At 44.6% G+C, this 17663-nt stretch overlaps 1 long non-coding RNA gene across 1 annotated transcript; it reads right to left on the bottom strand.

Annotated features, from left to right (window-relative positions):
• Positions 1 to 15545: 15545 nt before the first annotated feature.
• Positions 15546 to 16398, bottom strand: LOC116859015. The gene is made up of 3 exons (XR_004381068.1): positions 16294 to 16398; positions 15819 to 15916; positions 15546 to 15724 (listed from the first exon to the last, which is right to left on the bottom strand). It is a non-coding gene; the product is annotated as an uncharacterized LOC116859015 (long non-coding RNA).
• Positions 16399 to 17663: the final 1265 nt, after the last annotated feature.

Below are 17663 nucleotides of genomic sequence, written 5' to 3'. Positions count from 1 at the left end.
AGGGATAAAAATGACCATGGTGTAATTACTACAGGGAGAATTCACCAGTAAAATACAAATACTGGGGGCGCCTGGGTGGCTCAGTGGGTTAAAGCCTCTGCCTTCGGCTCAGGTCATGATCCCAGGGTCCTGGGATCGAGCCCCGCATCGGGCTCTCTGCTCAGCGGGGAGCCTGCTTCCTCCTCTCTCTCTGCCTGCTTCTCTGCCTACTTGCGATTTTTGTCTGTCCAATAAATAAATAAAATCTTAAGAAAAAAAATACAAATACTGAAAGCTGTGTTCAACTAACAAAACGGCGTCAGATAAAGCAAATATGACAGGATGACAAGAAGAATCTGATAAATGTACAATCAACATTTTGTAGAAACTGATGCACAAAGGAAATGAAAAATAAGGATATTGAAGTTTTGAATATCACGATTCATAAACTTGGTCTAATGAACATGTTTGGGATATGGAAACTAAAAATTAGAATATAAAAAGAAGTTTCCAGATCTACAAAGCAAGTCTCAAAAATGCTAAAGATTCAATGCGTTAGACGACCTTCCTTGCTGATGCAAGAAACTTGAAGCAGATGGCAGAAAAGCAGTCAGACCCTCTCCTGACTGACGCTGGATCCCACCACCCTGAGATCATTTCCCTCATGTCCTTCAAATATATCCCCTGATCTAATATAAATCAAGAGTTGACTGCATATGGGACAGCCACCCAGGCGCCCTAGGGAAGTGATTATACTTTTAAACAATTCACAGGCCAAAGAAGAAATCTGATGGAAACTAGAACATATTTAGACATAAGCAGTAATAAAAAAAACCACATCCCATGAAAACATGCAGATGCTGATTCTAAAAATTCACATGGAAGCGAACAGCGCCCAGTTCAGTAGAAATGGGGGAAATACAAATTGAAGTAATGAGATTCTGGTACACCTATCAGTATGGCAGAGATGTTGGGACAAGTCTGGCAAGGACAAGCATCGGGACTGATACGAGGTGGTGGGAACCTCCCCCACGGCGTCGGGTTGGCGGTGTCAAGGCTGCCACCTCCCAAGGTCTGGGAGGCTTGTCCGCAGCTAGACAAACTAACCCGCACACCCTCCAAGTCCGCCGTCTCTGAGCGCACGGCATGGCCTGGCCGCCACCCATGAGGGGGTCGTGGCATCAGAAAGATCCTAAGCAGCCTTCCGAGCAAACGAGGAGGAAGCAGAGGCTATCAAGGTGCGTTACCCATATTAAGATTAGGTGTTGACTTTGTAAAAATTGTGCGTGTGTTGGTGGCAATGTCAGTGTATGCTTTCTGGGGTTCGTGGTAAAGAAAAGAATCCAAGAGACCCTGCCATAAAGAAAGCCTCACGTTTGTCCCCACAGTGGGGGGTCGAGATGAGTATTCGTGGTAGGGTGGTTGGCAATAGTGAAAATTGAAAATAGCCGAAAGTCTAGTTTAAAAAAAAAAAAAAAGTCCTATTTATCTACTTAGTGGAATATGATCCTACAGTTAAAATAACCTAGATCTCCATTTTTCAATGTGGAGAAATCTCAGAACCCTCATGTTGACGAGAAGGAGAGCACGGTGTTGATTTTTCCGGTATCAAAATACTGAAATGGTCACGGAAAGGACGCACAGCCGCTGGGGCTGGCCGGGTCTCCACCTGAGGAGAGGGGTCTGGAGACCGGGCGGGGCGCGCATGCGCGGGGAAGAGGGTGTCTTCTGTTTTAGCTCTGACATTCTACATATAAACAAATAAATATTTGGGGGCAAATCTGGGGAAAATGTGAACAAACTGCACAATTTGGGTTCTGGGTATATAGCTATCTGTTATTTACCCTGTGTTTGAAACAGTTCCACAAATAAAAACCTAAAAATGAAAATGACCACAATGAAAGTACCTTCAGAGCCTGGCTTCCCCACCCCTGCACAGGCTCTCAAACCACAGGGCCAGCTGAATGGCCCATGTACTTGGCTGTTTGGAAGGGGACCCTGGCTGGCATTTAGCTTGGGGTCAGGGAGGCAATGTAAATTTATATCACACACTCCGACAAAATCAATAGAGGTAATTTCCTGATTCAAACCCATAGATGTGCACAAAACCATCCAGATCCACGGAGAATAATACACACAGAGAGGGAGTTGGTTGGGGGTGGTGGTGACTGGGGGCCTGAATTATTCAGTGTCTGTCTCACGTCCCCATCAGTTTGGGCTCTAGCTGGGGCGTGGGATCAGAAGCCCGAGTTCAGGCTGCTGGACCGGCTGCGGCTCAGATGCTCTGACAATAACACACCCGCGATGAATGATAATTGTGTTTTCTCTACATCAGTATATGGAAATCTGTTTATAGATTTGGATTACAAATTCTGGAAGCTTTGTATGTTTAATGATTTTTTTTTTTCGCCGACCTCAAAAGGCTCTGTACTATTTCAACCGTGACTCTGCCTGAATTTGGGGGCATTGTGGAATGAACCCTGGTTCTGTCCTGTGGAATTAACTTTTGCAATGAAAAAACCTGAAGTATCACTTCTGTCACCCCAAATTATTAGTTTTGTTCATTAAAAAAAAAAAAAGGAAAGGGAAAAAGTAGGTATTTGGGAAAAGACTTTAGTGAATGGCTGTTTTTCTCTATGAGGCTTTTATAGGATACCCGTAATCCCAAACTTCATAACTAGAGTCCCTGCTGGACAGAGAGGCAGTCCGTAGGGTCTCATGTGTGCCTCTATGAGACCAAAGCAGCAGGCCATGAAGTTCAGTTCTAACAGGATTAGAAAATACGGTGGCTGGTGAATGGCCACGAAATCAAAAGGTGCTGAGTGACATACACATTAGAAGAAGAAAAATTGAATTAGCAGTGACATCTTTTGGCCTGAGGCCTTTTTTTTTTTTTTTTTTTTTGGCTGTGGAAATAAAGACAAACTTTGATCTATTCTACTCAGAACCTGACAAAGACATCAAGGCCAGAATATTGCCTCTAATCTTATTTGCTGTTTCCACTGGCTTCTCTGCTTCTTGAGGAGGGGGCCAAAAGTATCTCTGAATTGACATTTTTTTTTAAAGATTTTATTTATTGAATTGACATTTTTTAAAGTTTATTTATTTTTAATCTCTACACCCAACACGGGGCTTGAGCCCGTGACCCCAAGATCAAGAGTTGCATGCTCTTCTCATAGGTGCCGCATGAATGGAGATTTTGGTGATCCTGTTACAACGACCCAAAAGGGAAGTCAGGCCAGACGCTCAAAAGGAGTCCCGTGATTGTGGTGGGAGGCCACCAGTGGTCTGGTCAAGAGTTTCGATTCACGGGATTTACATATTCTTCCTTAGCACTGGAAAAGCCACAGCTAGCAGAAATCAAATATAAAAGAGGGCAAGGAAATAGGAGCGTGGCAACTGTAGAATTATGAAAAAGACCTAATAAGCAAAGATTTCCTGTTCTTAAATGAAAAACTTCATTATTTTTCTCAGGGAAAAGAAAACATTAACGGGAGGAGACCCGCATAGACACAATCTAAAAATGTCTCTTACGTTTTGAAAGTAAAGAAACCATGGTGTAAGCATCAAGCAGGGAAATAATCATCTTCAAACACAAAACACAAGGGGCTGACTCAGTCAGTTAAACGTCCAACTCTTGATTTCAGCTCAGGCCATCGCCTCAGGGTCCTGGGATCAAGCCCGACGCCAAGTTCCGTGCTCAGCGTAGAGTCTGCTTGGGATTCCCTCTTTCCCTTGCCCTCTGCCCCTCCCCCACTAACACTTTCTAGCTCCCTCTAAAATAAGTCTTAAAAAAGCCACAAACACAAAAGAATAACAAAATAATGTATGTAAAAGAGGTGGCTCGGGCTTTTCCACTTCAGCAATAAATGCCGCCCTAGACCCCATGGTGCCTGTATGGCTTGGAGGAAAGAAGGCTCTAACTCAGGATTCCACATTGGTATCCATGTATGAAGACAACACAAAAGCACGTCAGATCCTGGCGGAGGGAACGGTGTTGCAAAGATCTCCAAGTAGAAAGAAGCAGAACTTAAACTTGCAGGTAAGAGCCCGACTTTTTTCCCCCCTAAGAGTTTTAAGCAAAGGAGTGATGTGATTTGATGGATGTTTTTGTTTGTTTGTTTGTTTGTTTGTTTTTTAAGATGACTCTCTAGCCTGCTGTGTGATGAACAGACTAGCAGGCCAAGGGCGGGGTGGGCACAGGAATGAGGAGGGCTTTGCCTACACCAGGCAAGAAGTGATGTGGGGCTGGTCTGGCACTTGATGGTGGGGAAGAGAAGTAGCTGGGTATAGGGTCTCTCTTGTAGGAGGATGACATAAGGGAGCTTGCTGATAGATCGCACTGGCGGTGGGGTGGAGAGGGGGAGGACAGAAGAAGGTTCCAGGTTTCAGGTGCATGCGTTGGGAAGATGGGTGCCATTTACTGATTGGGCGGAGGCACACATTTGAGGCTGCAGATCAGTGAACTGGCTTTGAACCTGTTCAGTTTGAGAGACTAAGACCTCCACATGCTGTGGCCAAGGAAGCACATGGGTCTGTAAGTCTGGAATCATGTTCTCAGCCTCACCCTTCTCTGCATCTCCTGCAGCATTCTCTCAAACCTTTCCATGGATCCTCTAGAACTCCTGCCCTGTGATCAGTAAATGCCTCTATATCCTCAGCCTCCTCTGCCCCCACCCCCACTTGTTCCTCCTTTGAACTTCCTTATTCCAGTACGTGGTGTGTCCACGCTGAGCTCAATCTCCACTTCTCCCCACCCACCCCGGCTTCCTCCACAATCCTTCCTATTCCAATTAATGGCACCTCCAAACTTTTAATTGTCAAATTCTAAAACCTTGAGCTATCACTGACTCCTCTTGTACTCTAACACGCCAAGTCCAACTCTCCAGGAAATCCAGTGGCTTTCCCTATGCCTTAGAGTAAAAAACCAAAGAAATAACCCATAAAATCCTGCATGATTTGGACCCTCTAGTGTGATATCTTGCTACTCTCTTTCACTCACGGTTGTTCCAGCCACATTAACTTCCTTAATGTTGCTCAACACTCCAAACACATTCCAACCTCAGGGCCTTTGCACTGGCTCTTCCTCCTGTCTGAAATACTCTTTCCCTCTTTCCCCACGTATCCACATGACTCCCTCATTTCCCTCATGTCCTTCAAATATATCCCCTGATCTAATATAAAACAACATCCTTCCTCTTCTTATCACGACCTGGCATACTCTCTCTGTTTACTTGTTTACAGTTTGTTCTTCTCCACCAGAATGCAAGTCCCATCAGACCCTTGTTTTATTTTTTGCCTCTCTATCCCCACAGTCTGGAACAGTTCTCAGCCCATGGTAGGTGCCCAGGCAAGACTTGCTGTGTGTTGTTTCTGATGACTCAGAGTCAACTAATCTGGAAATTTGTCTCAATTATAACCTCATGTGACCTCCCTAAGATTCATCTGCCTTAGCTGGGCTGGGGGGGATATTAATATCTGTCCTGCCTAGTTCACAGGGAGGCTGTGAAGCTCAAATGAGTTACTGGACTTAGACATTTTCTCTTTTTTTTTTAACAGCTTTATTGAGAGTTTTATTCATATACAATTTATTCTTTCAACGTGTACAATTAAATGGGTTTTTTAAAAATATTTTTTATTTATTCATTTGACAGAGAGAGATGACAAGTAGGCAGAGAGGCAGGCAGAGAGAGAGGAGGAAGCAGGCACCCTGCCAAGCAGAGAGCCCGATGCAGGATTCAATCCCAGGACCCTGAGATGATGACCTGAGCTGAAGGCAGAGGCTTAACCCACTGAGCCACCCAGGTGACCAATTAAATGAGTTTTAATATATTCACAGTTAATGCAAGTATCACCACAATCAATTTTTTAAAATTTTTAAATTTTTTTATAAACATATAATGTATTATTAACCCCAGGGGTACAGGTCTGTGAATCGCCAGGTTTACACACTTCACAGCACTCACCATAGCACATACCTTCCCCATGGACTTAGACATTTTCATAGGCCAGAGTCCTATGGCCAAAAATGCAAAGCAGGATCCATGGAACTCCTATAAAAGGATGTTTGATAATTTTCTATATAATTCCTATATGGGCGGGGGAGTAAAGCCCTGAAGAAAATAGTGTGTTCTCACAGGGAATTCTCTGGCAAGTCCTGATCTTAAAATGATCAGTCCATAAAAATGGAAAGACAGGCACAAAACCAAAGATGAATACAAAAGTCGTTAAGCGTGGACAAGAATGGTTTCAGGGAGGCTGTGGGGAAAAAAGAGCTAAGGTTTGCAAAAATGTGAAGGATGAGAAAAATTGATTTGGGGGCACATTTGAAGCAAGCAGATAAATGACAGGATGGTGCCAACAGATGACAGATGAAAAGTAGAACTCAGGTCTTACTCTGTTTCCCACAGAGAAAATGGTCTTTAGGTTTGAAATAAGAAACCGTTAAAAATGAAATTTAAAGAACAACAGAGGGAGGTAAAGAGAGTCTTGCTTCATTAAATGAGATCGAGTCCCCAGACCCAAGGTAATTGTCCACCCAACCCACCACTTCATTTCATGGGTCTTTTTCTACCCCCCCTCTCTCCCCACAAGCTTGGCAATCAGGTTACCCATCCAAGTTCTGGGCATATTTCCCCCAGTTTACAGTGCAGTCTGATGAAAGGTGAGTAGAGGAGTCTCTCCTCATCTGGGACCTTCCTGGAAGGGCCACGGGCAGGGTGAACACCCCCGTGCTTGGATGTGTGTGTGCGTGTGTGTGTGTGCGTGCGTGAGCACACAAGTGACTTCCTTCACCAGGTAGGTCAGGTGGAGTATCTTCTGATGATGGTGGAACTAATGGTTTATTGTCTCCAAGCATCTCCTCTACCTGAGGTGGAACCTAAGGGCCACAGCTCCCCTGCCGCCAGCAAGTCCAACGCAGCCGTACTCTGGGATTTTCCTGCTTCCTGTTGAATACTCCAAACAGCTTACAGGACCTTGCCTTCTCTTCTGGAAGCCCCACAAAATATTCCTCAGGTGTAGGAAACTCTGGACAGGTTGTAGATCAATATTTTTTTTTTACTAGATAATGTAGCTTTAAAAAATTTTTTTTGTATTGTAAAATATATACAACATAAAATTTACAGTTTTAACCCCCTCAGTGTACATGTCCGTGGCATTAAGTACATTCACCTTGCCAGGCAGCCATCACCACCATCCCCTTCCAGAACTTTCTCTTCTTCCCAGATTGAAGTGGTACCCTTGAAAGAATCCCTCAAGGGCCCCCGCTTGACCCAGCCCCTGGCAGTCAGCATTCTGTGTTCTGTCTCTGTGAATTTGACCGCTCTCCGATTCTGTGAGGAATCACACGATATTTGTCTTTCTGTGACTGGCTTCCCTCCATCTAGTGCGACGTCTTCAAGGTTCATCCCTGTGGCCGTGTGACAGAATCTCTTTTCTTTTAAAGGCTGAATAATAGCGTTTCTCAATTTTAATGGGATAAATTTTCTCCCGAAATCCCGTGGATAAATGTCAAGAATGCAGACAGAAGGGTGGGATACGGAAATTGTACTGAGATGGTGTCATGGGGGGAGGAAAGCTGTCTCAATGACTTCAGTGAGGACCCAGGAGGGCTGCCAGGCTAATAACCTGTGAATGACAGAAAATTGGGCCTAACAGAAGGAATATGGATTCAAAATATTTAGTATACTAGAATGATACACTGAGACCAAGGAGACGAAATTCAACAACAGGAAGTGCCCTATGCTAAAATTAGGTTAAAGTGCATATTGTGTGCGTACGTGCACACACGTGCGTGTGCACACACACACACACGCACACACGCAGCAGTACAGGATGGAATAAAACTGTCCTTAGAGCAGCATGAGCGAGAGTTATGGGTTTTAATTGACCACAGGCTCAGTCTGAGTCAACAGTGGGATGTGGTTGCCAAAAAAACAACTAATGCGACCCAAAGGTGCATTAATAGAAGCAGAATGTTCAGAGTAAGGCAGGAAATAGCCCCTGCGCTGGCCTCGCTGGTCAGGCCGCCCCTGGAACGCTGTGTTCAAGTTAGCACCGCACTTTATGAGGGCCATCAAAAGCCTGGAGGCCGTTCGGCAGAGGGCAAACGGTCTGGAAAAGGCGCCTTGTTGAGGAGCAGGAAACAAATCTGGGAACTTAGCAAGTAGGACTGAAGACCTGGCAGGGGGACGCAGGAGGTAAAGTTTTGTGCGGTATTGGAAAATGGCACTGTCACTCAGGGATGCAGGTTATGGCCGGGGTAAATTCTACTGAGAAGAAGAAACAACTTCCTTATCTTAGACCTGTCAAAACAACAGTGGGTGGCTTCCAGAGTGAGTTCCTCATCACTGGAGGCAATCAACCAGCATTGTTTCAGGGAAATGGTTCTCAGGGGCACTCCTGCCCCTCAGGAGAGAGAGAGAGACGTTGATTGTCATCAGTGGGAGGAGGCAGGTGGCTCCTGGTATCTGGTTAAGCACAGACCAGGAATGCTTCCAAACGTCCTGTGGTGCACAGGCCCACCCGGAGAGCAAAGAATTATCTAGCCCAAAACGTTGACTGTGCCGAGCTTGGGAAACCACAGAAGGCACTCCTGTACTGCAGTGTTGTAGAGCGGAGGTCCAAGCCCCACGGCTGGATCAGGCTTATGGGTATTTTCATACCACTGGCTAATGTTTAAGGATCCTGAGATTTCACATAAAGATCTGGAATTCCAGCCCTTCCTTAAAAAAAAAAAAAAAAAAAATCCCTACATTTGACGATAGTGGGCTCACCTTCCTGCACGGCAACAGTTTCCTGGAGCTGAGGTCCCTTCTGCAAGAATCTAGAGCTCTCTAGCTCACCACAGTCCTCACTTCAATGCCTGTCTAGCCACGGTACGTGTTTGCATTTTGACCCCTCGTGCGTTTCATCCACAGGTTCTTAACTTTGCCTTGGCATTTAGTTCACCTGGGGAGTTTTACAAGTCCCCCACCGCTCCCCCGTACTCACGCTGCACCCCAGACCAGTACAACAGACTCTCTGGGGGTGGGACTCAGGCAGCACCATTTCTCACAGCTCCCGCAAATGGTTTCAAGGTCAAGTTTCAAGTCAAGCGCAGGAAGCACAACTTTATCGTGAAACAATAATCTGTGGGTGGAGGTTCTAAGACAAATACACACAAACCCAGTAGAGAAAACGCTCTACTGTCAAAGGAATGTGAATCCCTGAATGGGCTGCTTCAGGAGAGAACTCCATGTTTCTTGTGGTGGTCAATGAAGAGAACTTTTAAGAAGAAATCCCTACTTTGGAATACTTGAAAGGGAGGGAGACTGGACCGCAGCAGGGGTTCTTCACTCTGAGTGCGAAAGAGAATCACCCGACGGGTTTCCCCCAAGCGCACAGGTCCAAGTCCCATCCCAGAAGAGTATGATCTAGAAAGGTCAGGTAAAGGCTGAGCAGGTACAAGTTGAAAATCTTCCCAGGGAAGAACCACCCAGCAAGGTGCATGATCTCCAAAGCTCCGACCTCAACCTTGGCAGTGACTCGGGTCCTTAAAAAAAAAAAAGAAAAAAAAAAATCTATGTCAGCCTTCAGATACACACTGGAAACCTAAAGGACATGACCACCATGGGTAGGGGAGTATTTTAGCACCCACAAAGATGAAGGTAAGCTTGAAGCTGCAAGATTCTCCGATTCAGTCCTGACCCCGAGGCCTGAAGGGATTTAAGGAAAGAACTGTTTCAAGGTTCTAGCACATTTCCTGACACATCTGACACGTGATGTTTGCTTAAATAACCTCTCAGAAAGCCGCTTACATGCTTGCGTGAATTTTTAGCTTCAAGCAACAGATACTGACACTGACTGCTTCAAGCTAGAAAGAATTCCATTAAATGGGTATTAGAACAGTGTAAGAAGGCTTTAAAATATGTCTGCTTTAATAAAGCATGATACATCAGTGCAATGACTTATTATATGGCCATTAGAAACTACCGTACAGATTAAAATAAATACACTACAGAGCTCTGGGAGAAAATGGTTATAGAACAGGATGTAAGATATGCAACTCATTTTCATAACAACATGTATTTGTATTAATACTTATATATCAAACCTGGGGAAAATCTGAATCTTGACCTGAGCCTCATATTTTATACAAAAATTAACTAAAAACGGATCATCAGCATAAAAATGTAAACCTATAAACCTTTAGGAAAAAAAAAAGACATGAGAGAAAACCTTTTTGATCTAGAACCAAAAAGCTCTGAGATTGGATGCCAAAAGCAGTCTGTAAAAGGAAAGAAAGATTCATGAATTTGACCTCATTGACTACAAACTTCTGTGTTGCAAAGGACCTGTGAAAAGGACAAAAATTCAAGCTGCAGACTGGGGACAGTGGGTGGGGATGGGACTCAGGCAGCAAGATGTGCAAACCACACATTCAACAAAAGATTAGTATTTAGAATATATAAGGATCTCTCAAGACTCCGCAGTAAACAAACAAAAAATTAGAGAATGGGCCAAAGACATGAGAAGACTTTTCCCCCAAAAGGATATGCAGATGGAAAATAAGCCCATGGAAAGATGTTCAATGTGATTAGTGATCAGGAAGACACAAATAAAAAACCACAATAAGGGACCATGAGTTACTTAGCAGAATGGCTAAAATAAAAAAAAAAAATCGTGACAACACCAAATGCTGGTAAGAATGCAGAGTAACTGGCTCACTCACAGAGCAGAGGAGAGGAGGCTAGCCTAGAAACAGTTTGGCAGTTTCTTAGAAAGTCAAGACGCAACCACCATTGGATCCAGCATTTCAGCTCTTGGGCGTTTATCCCAGAGAAGTGAAAAACGTATGTCCGCCTGAAATACGGGAATGTTCACAGCAGCTCTATTTGAAATTGGCAAAACTGGAAAACCCAAATGTCCTTCCTTAGGTGAATGATTAAAGAAATGGATACATCCACACTAGGAAAGACTACTCAGACTCACTTTCAAAATATCTAAGTATGAAAGGAGGGGATGATTTAAAGAAATGTTATAAAAGTAATCCTATTGTTTGTACACAGTTAAGGCCATGGAGGTGCCATGTAAATGACTAAAATTCAAGGTACTCTACCCTAGAACATGCCCAATTCCCTGCTGTCTCTCTCTAAGGAATGTGAGGACAGGACACACACAAAATTAAAGAACCCCAATAAATACGATCCACATCTTTCCTCTTTTTATTCACACAGAAGGGGGGAGATTCTAGATACTAATACATCCCCTCCTCTGTATGTTAATCTAAAATGAGCAATGGTCATTGGAGCTTGCAGTATCATTAGACAGGGGTTGGGGTGGTTCGGGCAGAGATAGGGCTGGGGGGGTGCATTAGGGAAGAGGCAGTCGCTGATGAAAATAAAGAAGGATTTTCAAGGTCTGCAGCTAAGCCTCAAGCCATCACTGGATAAGCAGGGAAGTGCGAGAAAGTTGTTTGTGTGAAATGGAGTGTAAACTGCAAACGTGTCAGAGAGGTGGAGAGGAAGGGACAGAAGGAGGGACCCACAGAGGAAGCACTGGCCCCCACCCTAAGTGGGAGGCTGTAGGAGTCTGGCGGTCCTTATTTATACAGTACCAGAGAACACTGCAGCTCACACTCCGTGTGCTTGCTGCCTCATCTCCATCAACAGATGGAGGTAATAAAGAGGCTAAAAATGGAAACACGAACTGGTGTGTAGCTTTGTTATGGCAGTTTGTCACAGAACAGTCAAGAATCCCTTGCCGGTAAGCTGTGCTTGTCAAGGTCACCCGTGACCTCTTTGGTGGTATTAAATCTAACAGACACTTGGCTGGACAGGCTGTAGCAAGGCCAGGGAGGCCCATCTCTTGGGGCATGAGGTTGGCCGCTGCCCACTTGCGATCAGCCAGGCACAAGCAATAGTTTGGCTTCCCTGGGGCTTCTGGAGGCCGTTAGTTCCCGCTTTGGTCAATAGCCTATGTAATTAATCAACTTAAAGGGAGTCCTGGTTAGCAATGGTTCTTGACCCTGGCTGCACACCAGAATCACCTAGGGAGCTTTAAAAATAATACCAGGCCTAGACCTCACCCAGGACCAGTCAGTGGGGCTGAATCTAAGCCATTCTTTAAAAGCACCCCAGCTGATTCTCATATGCAGCCCAGCTGAGAGCCAACAGGCTAGATCATTAAGGGGCCAAGTTCAGACACATATGGGGGATGCCAATCTTGTTCGTTCTCTAATCTGTGATCTCCTACCTCTTCCTAGTACATTCTGAATTGGGGTGGAGACACAGAATTGGCATTGAAAGAGCAGGAGACTGTAATTCATTTAAGCAAAAACCAATGGATGCAGTTTTAAGATTGCGTCTAATTTTATTTTAATAAAGCTCTAATGAACCAGCCACCTTATGTGCAAATCTCTGTATGGATCCATAATCTGTTTTCTTGGGATAGATTCTTACTCTGATTAAAAAGGTAAGGATACTTCCTAAAGTTTCAATAATTCAAAAATTATTGGCCAACTTGGTAATAAATTGTTTAATATTATTTTACTTTGTACTTCTTTAATGTTCATTAATTCTGTTTGTATATTATCATTTGTATTTCTTTTTTGAAGTGTCTCTTCATGTGCTTTGACCATTTTTCCATTGTGGTGGTCATTTGTTGCTGATTTTTAAAGACTTTATATATGACAGTATTGATGGTTATTAATATATGGTATATTGATGGTATATTTATTACAGTTTGAATTGTATGTCATGTACAATTGCCAGTATTTTTTCTTGATATGTTTAATTTTGAGACTTTTAGATATAGAAGTATAAATTATGTATGTATGCTAAATTTCCTAGTCTCATCCTCTATGGTATCTTCCACTACTTTTAGGTTCTCAAGTTCCTTTTTATTTTAAATTGTTCTTATAATTACTTTATGACCTAATTTCCAACACTAAATACTTTGATTCATCTGGAATTTCTTTTGGCAAAGAAATGGCCTTAATATCAACACCCAAATGGCATCTCCATCACATACTGGACATAAGGGCCCAGTTGTGAACTTTCTCTTTTGCCCTGCCGATCATTCTGTTTGTACTGTCTTGAGCTAAGACCATCCTGTTTTAATACTGTCACTTTATCGTTTACTTTAAGATCTTGCAAAAAGTACTGTTGACCCTTGAATAACATGGGTTTGAGCTATGTAGGTCCACTTATAGGTGGATTTTTTTTTATGAATAAGGCCCAGTACTGTGAATGTACTCTTCCTTAGGATTTTCTTATTAGCATTCTCTTTTCTCTAGCTTACTTAATTCTAAGAATACAGTTTAGAATACATATAACTTACAAAATATGTGTTCAGTATTTATCTTATTGGTAAGGCTTCCTGTCAACAATAGACTATTGTTAAGTTTTGGGGCAGTCAGAAGTTACACATGTATTTTCAACTGCGTGGGGGCTTGTACCCCTAACCCCTGTATTCAAGGGTCAACTGTGTATCATTCTTATTTTTATTTTCAAAAACATTCTATCTATTCTTTGATTCTTGAATAGTATTTTAGAAACTCCTCTAAAATTATTACAAAATTAATGCATATTAAGACAATATTGTTTGCAAATACTGACAAATCTATGGAAGCAAAGAAAGAATCCACACATGGGAAACAGTATTTTTTTTAAAGATTTTATTTATTTATTTGACAGACAGAGATCACAAGTAGGCAGAGAGGCAAGCAGAGACAGAGGAGGAAGCAGGCTCCCTGCTGAGCAGAGAGCCGATGCAGGGCTCGATCCCAGGATCCTGAGATCATGACCTGAACGGAGGGCAGAGGCCCCAACCCACTGAGCCGCCCAGGCGCCCGGGGGAACAGTATTTATTTAATTGAGAGAGAGCACGCACATGTTTGAGCAGAGGGAGAGATAATCCAGCAGACCCCTTGCTGAGTGCAGAGCCCAAGGCCAAGTTGGATCTCATGACCCTGAGCCGACATCAAGAGTCGCATACTCAACCTACTGAGCCACCCAGGCGCCCCAGGAAACACAGTATTTTGTATCTGCGAGAGAAGAGAGGACTATTCAGGTATTGATTTCAGACATGTGCTTATGTAACTGGAAAACATTACAGTGCTACCTCAGATTATATACAAAAATAAATTCTGGGAAAATTGGCAAACTCCACGAACAGTCAGTTTATAGACAAGGTATCCTAAATGGCCCAGGAACATATAAAAAGAGTCTTACTGACAGTGATTATCAGGGCAATGTATATAAAAACAACAATTAGATACCATTTTTCTACTGTCTGATTGGCAAGGTTACTTTTAAAACAATCTCTTAATATGTAGAGTCGATGAGCTTGCGAGGGAGTTGCTGGGAGGGTACGATCAGCGGAGCTGACTTGGGAAGAGCTACCCAAATTGAAAGCACACATCCTATAACCTTGTGGACGTACTCAGAGAAACAGCAGCACGGGCACACGGTAAGGGTACACACAGGCGGGCTCTACCAGTTAACTGAGATACTGAACTGTTTCCCATTCGGTTGGCAGACAGCCTCCACCTCACGTCCCGCAAGGGTCCTTGACTCCCGCTGCCCAGGCCACTTTAACCTTCTCCCTCTCCCCACCCCACCCCAAACTGTCCTGTGATCAACACCTGAAGAGTCAAAGTCAATGCCAGAGATTAACTCCCACATCCCCTTCCAGCTCTGGACCCAGAATCCCTTCAAATCATAACCTGTTCACATTCCCACCCACCCAGAAGGAGAGTGCTTCCCTTGCAGCTCCGAGCGGCCACGTGACTAGATGCCAGCCAATGAGAAGTGAACATGCATTCGTGTGGGATTTCTGGGAAATCTCGCGAGGCAGGAGGAACACCTTCTTCTCCTCCCTCCTGGCGGACCCGGGAGAGAGCAGGTGCTCTCGACGACTGCAGCACTCAACTTCAACCACAAGTAGTGGGACAGAGTCAGGGTTACCAAGAGCTAGAAGCCACCAGGCTGGCCCAGACCACCACCTTCTAGACTTCCTATAAATGAGACAGAGAATATCCTAGTCAAACTGCTGCTACTTTGGCTTTCTCGGTTACAGACAGCCACGTTTAATCACAGTGGTACAAAGGTAAATGCCTGTTAACAGGGAAATGGCTAAATCAACCATGATACGTAAATAATATAAATTGTAAGCAACTGGAGGCCTCATATATTTGATGAAATATTTTGCAGAGGTCGAGATAAATCTACAGGCATTACCATGAGCGAAAAAAGCACGGTGTGGGATGGCCTCATCATTCCTGTACTCTCCCCTCCAAACCCCTAATAAACTCGGCCGGGTTTTCCTAGTTTTCTAGACACGAAAGCACAGAAGAAAGACTAAAGATATACTATGTAAGCTGTGCAATGTTAAGAACTTCTGGGGAGAGAAGAAAAATTGCTGGGGGGTGGCCAAAGGGCCCCTTACCTTTGGCGCCGCCATCCCACCTTCATACAAAAGGAATGATTTGTGTACTACCTGTATGGTACAAATTAATTAGGTTTCCCACCTACCCACCAGCTGACCTTCTCAAACTGTTCACTTGCCTGCCGATCGCTGCCTGCAGGGTCCACATGTGAGAGTTGTCAGAGCTGAAGACTCAGACTTGCCAGGGCAGCCGCTTTGGCACACAGAGATTAGCTCAGGAGCCACCACCTGAGTGCTTCGTGTTGGGAGAAGTTCAAGGTTCTTTCAGAACCCCTCTGTCGCACAGATTGCATTGCTTACAATACCACTGCGTCTAAAAGAATGAAATCAAGGTATTAATCTACAAGGACAAAGGGAGAGGACACAACAGCTAATGAGAAATTACAGTAAAATACCGGGAGAGGTACCTGGCACCGCAGAGCCGAGAAACTTCAACCGAACACTGGAAACAGGAAGCACTGCTGGAGAGGATCGCCAAAAGCTTGGTAGTCGGAGGCATCCGGTGCTGCAGGAAGCAGGGGAAAGGTGCCGGGCTGAGCAGCCGGCCCCCTATTGCCTGTCATGCACACCATTGGGAGTGTGTGCTGCCCACTCTGTAGTCGCTTATTCTATAGGAAACATGACTCAGATGAGCTCCAGGCACGGAGATCTCACGGTGTGCAGAAAAAGGAGAGGTGTGCTGGTATGAACCAAGGGGAGAGGTTAAAATCACCCTCTTATTCCTGCCAGTGTCTTCTAATTATTTCTCATTTTGGAATGAGGTCAATTCTAAGATTCCTCATTGCTTGAGAATAGCGGGGAGGCAGGGGTGTGGGGTGGAGGGGAACAGTCCGGGCAGTTGGCTGTTTTAGTTTGGGCTTACTATCTCCCAACAGTTCTTACCACGTTGACAATTCTTTGGCCCCTGGGGTGGATCCTCTCTCTGGATGAGCTGAGAAGCCACAGAGGGCTTTCAACAGAAGGATCCCTCTCGTCGTTGAGAAGATCAACGGGTGGGGGCTAGATCCATCAGTGTCTGGTCAGGAAAAGGGAAACACTCTAGGTATGTCAAACTGAAATGATTTAATACAGGAGATTGGTTCTGAAAGTACTGACAGGGTAGATGGCACCAAAAGGGAAGGATGGAATTACTGCAAAATAAGGTCAGGAGCCACCCCCACGCAGGCTGGGGAAGCAAAAGGGAAAATGTTAGCAGAGCCCATGACTGCTACATGGCTGTGGGTTCTGGAGCATCTGCAACCGTCTGCAGCCTCGGGGACCACAGCCACACCCGCCTAGTGGCAAGCCAGGCGGTCACACTCCCACTACCATAGGATCCTCTAGGCCCCAGAGGTGTCTTAAGAGGTGGAGCATCTGCTACACTCATGAGTTCTGTGCTGTTGAGGCCACAGGAACGCCCACTTCAGCCTCCAAGCCACTCGAACAAATTCGAAGCCTGCCAGGATATTAGCAGTGGAGGTGGTGAGAGGCAGTCATATTCAGTATATGGTCTTGGGGTGGGGTGTGGACAACAGGATTCGCTCACAAATCAGATGTGGGGTATGACAGAAAGAGGTCAAGGTTAACCCTAGATAATTCTTTTAAAAAAAATTTCTTTTTTTGTGCAGAGAGTGCACAAGCAGGGGGAACGGGAGAGGGAGAAGCAGGCTCCCTGCTGAGCGGGGAGCCTGATGTGGGGCTTGACCCCAGGATCCTGGGGTTATGACTTGGGCTGAAGGCAAATGCTTAACCAACTGAGCCAACCAGGTGCCCCTAAAATTATTTATTTATTTATTTGAGAGAGAGAGAGAGAGAGAGAGAGAGATCGATATCACAACAAGGGGAAGGGGAGAGGGAGAATCAGACTCTTTGCTGAGCAGGGATCCTGATGTGGGACTCAATCCCAGGACCCTGAGCTGAAGGCAGATGCTTAATTGACTGAGCCACCCAGGCACCCCTAACTCTAGATTATTCTTGGCTTGAGCAAATGGAAGATGAGAATTGCCATTTACTTCGATGACCAAAATTACAGTGACAGCAGGTTTTAGGGAACTAGTAAGAGTTCTGTTTACATGACATGGTTAGGTGGAGATGCTGTTAGCCAGAAGACATTCCAGGGAAAGGAGCTACAAATGTGAGATACAGTAGTATACGATGGGATACACACAGGAGACCTCTGATGTCACTAAGGGAGGGAGTGTTGACAGAAAAGAGATAATGTTCAAGAACAAGTGCCTGGGGTACTCCAAGTGAGAGGTCAGGGAGGTAAAAAT

The sequence above is a fragment of the Lontra canadensis genome, unplaced genomic scaffold (assembly GCF_010015895.1).
Source record: "Lontra canadensis isolate GAN:19392208 unplaced genomic scaffold, GSC_riverotter_1.0 scaffold146, whole genome shotgun sequence".
Lineage (NCBI taxonomy): Eukaryota > Metazoa > Chordata > Mammalia > Carnivora > Mustelidae > Lontra > Lontra canadensis.
This window is presented reverse-complemented; position numbering and strand designations above follow the sequence as displayed.